This window comes from Capricornis sumatraensis, chromosome 4 (genome assembly GCF_032405125.1).
Source record: "Capricornis sumatraensis isolate serow.1 chromosome 4, serow.2, whole genome shotgun sequence".
In the NCBI taxonomy this organism is placed as follows: domain Eukaryota; kingdom Metazoa; phylum Chordata; class Mammalia; order Artiodactyla; family Bovidae; genus Capricornis; species Capricornis sumatraensis.
In genome coordinates, this window is record NC_091072.1 from 156,260,586 (window position 1) to 156,269,531 (window position 8,946).

Here is an 8,946-nt window from a genome sequence, read left to right on the forward strand (position 1 = left end):
GAATCATGCAACCATCACCATATAGTCAATTTTAGAATATTTTTATCACCCCCTAAAGAAACCGCATACCCATTAACAGTCACTCCCCACTTCCCCTCAACTTCAACAGGCCCTAGAAACTAATCTTATTTCTGTCTCTATGAATTTGCTTATTTCTGCACATTTCATAAAATGGGATCATTCATACAGGGAATTCCTTGGGGAACTAAAATCCTACAAGCCAGTGGGGCAGCCAAAAAAAAAAAAAGGGATCATGCAATATGTGACCTTCTGGGACTATAATGGTGATGTTTTATGCTTCCAAGTTTTATCCATGTTGTAGTATGCATCAGTACCTCCTTTTTAATAGCCAAGTGATATCTCACTGTGCGGGTATATTGTATTTTCTCTGTCCGTTCATCCAGTGATGGGCATTCATGTTGTTTCCACTATGTTTAACTTTTTGAGGAACCGCTTAACTGTTTGCCACAGAACCGCATTATTTCACATTTCTACCAGCAGTGTATGAGGATTCCAAGCCCTCCACATCCTCACCAACACATGTCATTGTCTATCTTTGACTATAGCCAACCTAGTGGAAGGACTATTCATTGGACTGACTGATGTATCCCTGTGAAGGACAGGGAACCCAGGTGTGCTGCAGTTCATGGCATCACAAAGAGCAGGACATGACTTAGTGACTGAACAACAGCAAGCCTAGTGGATGGGAAGTAGTATCTTGTTATGGTTTTGATTTGCATTTCCCTGATGGCTGCTGCCGCTGCTGCTAAGTCGCTTCAGTCGTGTCCGACTCTGTGCGATCCCATAGACGGCAGCCCACCAGGCTCCCCCGTCCTTGGGACTCTCTAGGCAAGAATACTGGAGTGGGTTGCCATTTTGATATTGAAAATGTTCTCATGTATTTATTGTTGATTTATACATCTTCTTTAGAGAAATATATTTTCAAACACTTTGCTCACTTTTAAACTTATTTGTCCTTTTATTATTGAGTTGTAAATGCTCTTTACATATTCTGGATGAGAGTATCTTTTCACTTTCTTGACAGCTTTCCATAATGGCTGCACCAATTTATATCCCCACTAATGATGTAGGGGGCTTCCCTTTTCTCCACACCCTCTCCAGCTTATATGTAGATTTTTAAAAATAATGACCATTCAGACCAATCTCACTCTGGCACCTTATTGTAGTTTTGATTTGCATTTCTCTAATAATTAAAAATATGTGGGCTTCCCTGATGGCTCAGTGGTAAACAATCCACCTACCAATGCCGAAGACACGAGTGCCATCCCTGATCCAAGGAGCTCCCACATGTTCGGAGCTACCAAGCCCGTGGGCCACAAGTATTGAACCTGTGCTCTAGAGTCCGGGAGCTGAAACTACTGAGCCCTCTAGCTGCAGATACTGAAGCCTGAGTGTCCTAGAGACCGTGGTTCACAGCTAGAGGATCCACCGCATTGAGAAGCCCTCACACTGAGACTGGAGAGCGGTACTTGCTCCCCGCAACTAGAGAAAAGCCCAAGCAGCAACAAAGACCCAGAAGAGCCAAAGATAAATCAATAAATAATTTGGAATGCTTCACGAATGTGTGTGTCATCCTTGCACTGAGGCCATGCAACTGTTCTCTGTATCATTCCAATTTTAGTATATGTGTCGCTAAAGTGGGCACCTGGATGAACTTTTTTCCTTGCCTGATTACCCTGTCTAGAACCTCCAAAACAATGTTAAATAGAAGTGATGACAGTGGACATTCTTGTCTTGTTCTTGATCTTAGGGGTTTATCATGCAGTTCAGTTCAGTCGCGACCCCATGGACTGCAGCACACCAGGCCTCCCTGTCCATCACCAACTCCTGGAGCTTGCTCAAACTCATGTCCATCAAGTCGGTGATGCCATCCAACCATCTCATCCTCTGTCGTCCCCTTCTCCCACCTTCAATCTTTCCCAGCATTAGGGTCTTTTCCAATGAGTCGGCTCTTCCCATCAGGTGGCCAAAGTATTGGAGCTTCAGCTTCACCATCAGTCCTTCCAATGAACATTCAGGACTGATCTCCTTTAGGATGGACTGGTTTGATCTCCTGGCAGTCCAAGGGACTCTCAAGAGTATTCTCTAACACCAGTTCAAAAGCATCAATTCTTTGGTGCTCAGCTTTCTTTATGGTCCAACTCTCACATCCATACTGGAAAAAACCATAGCTTTAACTAGATGGACCTTTGTCAGCAAAGTAATGTCTCTGCTTTTGAATACGCTGTCTAGGTTGATCATAGCTTTTCTTCCAAGGAAAGAAAAACTTTTCTTCCGTCTTAATTTCATGGCTGTAGTCACCATCTGCAGTGATCAAACAGTATATCATTCAGTCTTTCACAATTAAGTTTGTTGTTAATTATGATGGGATTTTCATAGATTATCTTTGTTAGGTTGTGAGAGTTACCATCCATTCTTAGTTTGTTGAGTATTTTTATTATTAAACTATTTTGTCAGATGCTTTTAGATGATCATATGGTTTTTGTCGTTTATTTTATCCATGTGCTATATTACATTAATTAATTTTCAAATCCCCAAGACCATCTTCAAGGTCCAGATTCAGTATGTAGTCATACTCACAGCTAAGTTTTATTATAGTGGAAGGATACAGCACTAAATCAGCAAAGAGAAACAGCACATGGGGCAAAGTCCAGAGGAAACCAACACAAGCTTTCAGAGTGCTCTTCAACTGGAAACATACCTAACACCTCCAACAAGTCGTGACAATGCGTGAGATGTTGTTTACCACGGAAACTCATTTGAAATTCAGTGTCCAAGGTTTTTAATAAAGACCAGTCATTTAGGCATCCTTTGCCTAGCATGGACCAAAATTCCAGACTCTTAGAAGGAAAGGAGGTATTTAGTTAGCATAAACCACATTATTTGTATACGTAGTATAGGCACAATGAACTGCCCTTACCAGTCCTGAAATTCCCATTTCCAGATGCCAGCCAAGGGTCCACCTTGCAAACCAGCATTTCTAAGGATAGCAGTCTTAAATTCCATGTGTTGACTCCTTTCTGCACAAGATATTAAACCAACCTTGTATTCCTGGAATAAATCCCACTTGATCATGGTGTATAATCCTTGTTACATAATATTTTTACTTGTATTTACTTATTTATTGAAATAGAGTTGATTTACAATATTATGCTAATTTCTGCTGTACAGAAAGTGATTAAGTTATACACATATATTCATTCTTTCCTTTTTATATACTTTTGGGTTCATTTTGCTAGTATTTTGTTCAGGATTTTTGTGTCTAAATTTGTGAGGGTTATTGATCTGTAGGTTTCTTTTCTTGTGATGTCTTTGTCTAGTTTTGATATCAGAGTAACACTGGCCTCATGAAATGATGGGGAAGTTTTCTCTCCTGTTTTTGGAAGAGTTGGCCCTTCTAATCTTTGGAAGATTGATGTATTCATTTCCTTTTGCTGCTGTAACATGTTATGACAAACTTAGTGGCTTAAATTGACAATGTATTCTTCTACAATTCTGGAGATTGAACATCCAAAAATCAAAAAGTGAGGGACTTCCTTGGCAGTCCAGTGGTTAAGACTTCCTACCTCCAATGTCATGGGTTTGATCCCTGGTCACGGAACTAAGATCCCACATGCTGCAAGGCACAGCCAAAAAATAATAAAATTTTTTTAAAAGGTCCAAAAATTGAGGTGTAATGGGACTGCTTCCTTCTGGAGGCTCCAGGAAAGAATCTTTTTTTGTTGTTGTTTAGCACAAATGTTCGCACATTACTTTCCTTTTATTTTGTTTATTTATTTTTGGTTTTGCTGAGGCTTTGTTGCTGCGTTGGAGCTTTCTTTAGCTGTAGCAAGTGGGGGCTCTCTTTGCTGAGGTGCACGGGCTTCTCACTGCAGCGGCTTCTCTTGTTGCAGATCATGGGCTCTACATGCCCGGGTTTCAGGAGCTGCAGCACGTGGGCTCAGTAGTTGTGGCACATGGGCTTAGTTCCTCTGCAGCATGTGGGATCTTCCCGGATCAGGGATCGAACCCGTGTCCCCTGCATTGGCAGGTGAATTCTTATCCACTGCACCACCAGGGAAGCCCTCCAGGAGAGAATCTTTCTGCTTCTTGCCTTTTCCAGCTTCCAGAAGCTGCTCATGGCTCTTTTCTCCATCATCACAGCCAGTTGAGTAGTAGCTTCTTTTCCAAACTCTTCTTCCCTCTGCTTCCTTCTTGACGTGGCATCCTAACCCTGACTCTTCCATCATCCCTCTTATAAGGACCTTTCTAATTACATTGGGCCTACTCAGAAAATCCAGGATCATCTCCCTATCTCCAGATTCTTGGCTGAATTACATCTGTAAAATTCCTTTTGTCATATAAATTAACATTCACAGGTTCTTTGAATTGTGACGGACAAGGGAATCTTTGGGGAGCCTTTATTCCACCTGCCATCAGTTCAGTTCAGTTCAGTCGCTCAGTCGTGTCCAACTCTTTACGACCCCATGAATCGCAGCACACCAGGCCTCCCTGTCCATCACCAACTTAGACTCATGTCCATCGAGTCAGTGATGCCATCCAGCCATCTCATCCTCTGTCGTCCCTTTTTCCTCCTGCCCCCAATCCCTCCCAGCATCAGAGGTCAACTCTTCGCATGAGGTGGCCAAAGTACTACCATAGTGAAAGTGAAGTGAAGTCGCTCAGTCGTGTCTGCCTCTTTGCGACCCCATGGACTGTAGCCTACTAGGCTCCTCCGTCCATGGGATTTTCCAGGCAAGAGTGCTGGAGTGGGTTGCCATTTTCTTCTCCAGGAGATTTTCCCAAACCAGGGATCGAACCCAGGTCTCCCGCATTGCAGGCAGACGCTTTACCATCTGAGCCGCCAGGGAAGAGTAGTAATTCTTCTTTGAATGTTTAGTCAAATTTGCCAGTGAAGCTATCTGAGACTGAACTTTTCTTTGTGGGACATTTAAAATTATTAATTGGATGTCTTTATTTACAATAGGCCTATTCACATTTTCAGCTTCTTCTCCTTTTTTTTAAGTCACGTCTGACTCTTTGTGACCCCATGGACTGTACAGTTCATGGAATTCCCTAGGCCAGAATACTGGAATGGGTAGCCTTTCACTTCTCCAGGGCATCTTCCCAATCCAGGGATTGAACCCAGGTCTCCTGCATTTCAGGAGGATTCTTTACCAACTGAGCCACAAAGGAAGCCCAGGTTCTTCTTTTTTTATTTTTTTATTTTTTTAATTTTATTTTTTTACTTTACAATACTGTGTTGGTTTTGTCATACATTGACATGAATCCACCACAGGTGTACATGAGTTCCCAACCCTGAACCCTCCTCCCACCACCCTCCCCATATCATCTCTCTGGGTCATCCCAGTGCACCAGCCCAAGCATCCTGTATCCTGTATCAAACCTAGACTAGCGATTCGTTTCTTACATGATAGTATACATGTTTCAATGCCATTCTCCCAAATCATCCCTACATCTGTATCTCTTTTGCTGTCTTGCATACAGAGTTATCATTACCATCTTTCTAAATTCCATATATATGACAGCCTTTGGAATGGGAGAAAATAATAGCAAATGAAGCAACTGACAAACAACTAATCTCAAAAATATACAAGCAACTTATGCTTGTTTCAGCATCAGTTCAGAAAAATAAATGACCCAATCAAAAAATGGGCCAAAGAACTAAATAGACATTTCTCCAAAGAAGACATACGGATGGCTAACAAACACATGAAAAGATGCACAGCCTCTTTAATTAATCACCCATCTAAAGGTTTAAAACATTTAATCAATATCAAAGACTAAAGCAGTTTTTATACTAAAACCATAGAATAATTTGTATTAGAGTTGTAAGGCATCCTCTGTACTGTGATACAAGAGCCCCAGGCCCTATTTTGGGAGTTAGAAAAATTGAAAGTTAGCGAGTCCCAGAAAATTTAGTTAGTTAAGTCGCTCAGTCGTGTCTGACTCTTAGCGACCCCATGGACTGTAGCCCACCAGGCTCCTCCATCCATGGGATTCTACAGGCAAGAATACTGGAGTGGGTTGCCATTTCCTTCTCCAGGTTCTTCTTTTTTGAAATAACTTTATTTATTTTTGGTTGGCTGTGCTGGGCTTTGTTGCGTCACGGGCTTTCTCTTGTGACGGGCAGGGGCTGCTCTTTGTCCCCGCGCATGAGCTTCCTACCGTGGCGGCTGCTCCTGTTGCAGAGCACGAGCTCTAGGGCATAGACTCCATGGCTGTGGCACATGGGTTTAATTGCCCTGAGGCACGTGGGATCCTCCCGGATGAGGGATCAAACTCTTGTCTTCTGCACTGGCAGGCAGATTCTTTACCACTGAGCCGCTAGGGAAGTCCTCAGCTTCTTCTTCAGGGAGTTTCAATCGTGGTGCTTTTCTAGAATTTGCCCATTTGATCTAAATTATCTAATTTGTTGCAATGCAGTTGCTCATAGTATTCTCCAGCTTTATGGATGTATAACTGACAAATGAAATTGTATACATTAAAGGTGTACAACACAATGATTTAACCTATGTGTACTTTGTGAAATGACTACCACAGTCAAGTTAATTAACACATCCATTATCTCAGACAGTTACTTTTTTTGCATGTGTGTGGTGAGGATGAAAAAAAAAATTAAAAGTTTTAGTCACTCAGTCATGTATGCCTCTTTGCAACCTCATGGACTTAGCCCACCAGCTCCTCTGCCCCTGGAATTCTCCAGGCAGGAATACTGGAATGAGCAGCCATTCCCTTCTCCAGGAGATCTTCCCGACCCAGGGGTCGAATCTGTGTCTCCTGAATTACAGGCAGATTCTTTACCATCTGAGCCATGAGGGAAGTCCAAAGTCTATTCTCTTAGCAAATTTCAAGTACACAGCATAATATTGGGCAGAGTTTCATTCTGTGCATTAGATCCCCAGGACTTATTCATCTTATAACTGCAGATTAGTACTCTTTGAGCAGCATCTTCCCATATGGTATCCTCTTATAATCTTTCCTATTTCTGTAAGTTTAGTATTAATGTCTCTTCTTTTAGTTGTGATTTTAGAAATTTTAATTTTCTTTTTCTCTGATCAGTCTAGCTAAAAATATATCACTTTTGTTGACCTTTTCAAAAAACTTTGAGTTTAATTGATGTTCACTATTGTTTTTCTGCTCTTTAGTTCATTTGTTTTCTGCTCTAGTCTTTATTATTGCCTTCCTTCTCCTTTTTTCGGGGGTTTTATTTGCTCTTTTTTTTTTTTCTAGTTCCTTAAGGTGGAAGTTTAAGTACTTAATTTAAGATCTTTCTTTGTATTAAAACTAGGCATTTACAGTTATAAACTGTGCCCTGAGCCCTGCTTCAGCTACACATTGTGTAGGGGTTAAGGTCATAAGATCAGGACCCACTCCCTAGGTTGAAATTCAGCTCTGCAACTTATTAACCGCTTGGCCTTAGGCAATAGCCTCATCTGTAAAATGATGTAATAGGATAGCAACTGGCTCATAGCATTGTTGTAAGGATTCTATATATATTAATATACTTAAAGGACATAAAACAATGCCCAGAAAATAGAAAGCACTTAATAAATATAGCTAATGTTATTTATTTAACAAATATGCATGGAATCACCACTACGTAGCAGGTTTGGTTGTCACGAGAATGATAAACAAGACTAAGGTAGCACTCTCCTGACGCTTATGTTCCAGTTGGGAGAGACAGACAGTAAAGGAATTAACTAGTTAATAATAATTTTTAGTAAATGAATTAATTAATGTGCTAGAGATCAGCTGAGGAACTCTTTTAGATTGGGGAAAGTGGGTTAGGGAAAGCTATATCCAGATGAAATTTGTTAGGGACAGAATATGCCAAGCTGAGGAAAGGGCTCGTGTAGAAGTCCCACAACAGGAACAAGAGCGGAATGTTTGAGACCAGCTCAGGAAGGCTGGAGGCGGATAGAGGAAGAGTGGTTTCAGAAGAGGTCAATCTGGGACTTTAAATGACTTCGTGGGATTCCGGAGTCTGGCTGTTCCATAGTACTTTTGACTTTTTTGTTGAGGTTATAGTTGGTTTATAATGTCCGGCTTAATTTCTGCTGTACAGTAAAATGGTTCAGTTATATACGTATACATTTTCATATTCATTTGCATTACAGTTTGTCACAAGATATTGAATATAGGTCCCTATATCTAGGACCTTGTTTATCCATCCTATATATAACAGTTTGCATCTGCTAATCCCACACTTCCAGTCCTTCCCTCCCCTCACCCCCTTGGCAGCCACAAGCCTGTTCTCTGTATCTGTAAGTCTGCTTCTGGGTCATAGATATGCTCCTTTGCATTGTATTTTAGATTCCACATAGAAGTGATATCATATGGTATTTGTCTTTCCCTTCCTGACTTTTAAAATGTTCTCTTCCCAATAGTTGTTTCCCAGTTTTTTACTCTTACAACAATGGCAGCACACAGGTTCATCTCTGTGCGTTCAGCAAGTTTCTAAGATAGATTAGGTAAAATGATGGGGTTGTATTACTTTTTAATTGGAAACAATGTTATTTTTAAAAATGAATAAATGAGGGACCATACAATGGGGAGTGGAACCCTCTAGGGGCACCACAGCACATTCTGGAAGATTCTCATGTGCTGAGAAGTTAAGCCTTCAGGTAGCAAAGAGCTACTGAATAATAAATTGTTGTTGATCACTTATTAAGTTTATTATGCACCTGGCACTCTGCTTCTTTACATGCAAATTCATATTTCATCCTTGTAAAAATACTCTGCTATAATACTATTGGTATCCATCATTTTACAGCCAAGGAAACTGAGACTAGGTTAAAAAAACTTGCCAGAAAAAGTGGTGCAGCTCATAGGTAGGGTAGTCTGGATTTGAATCTAGGAATCTTGATTCCACTTCTAAGTTTAAGCACTGGGTCTGATGGTTGAAGGGTTGGGAAAGGGTCA

The 8,946-nt window shown here is 41.0% G+C and overlaps 1 non-coding gene across 1 annotated transcript; it reads right to left on the minus strand.

Moving 5' to 3' along the window:
- Window positions 1–1,559: 1,559 nt before the first annotated feature.
- Window positions 1,560–1,666, minus strand: LOC138079370 (U6 spliceosomal RNA). The gene has a single exon (XR_011144852.1). It is a non-coding gene; the product is annotated as a U6 spliceosomal RNA (small nuclear RNA).
- Window positions 1,667–8,946: the final 7,280 nt, after the last annotated feature.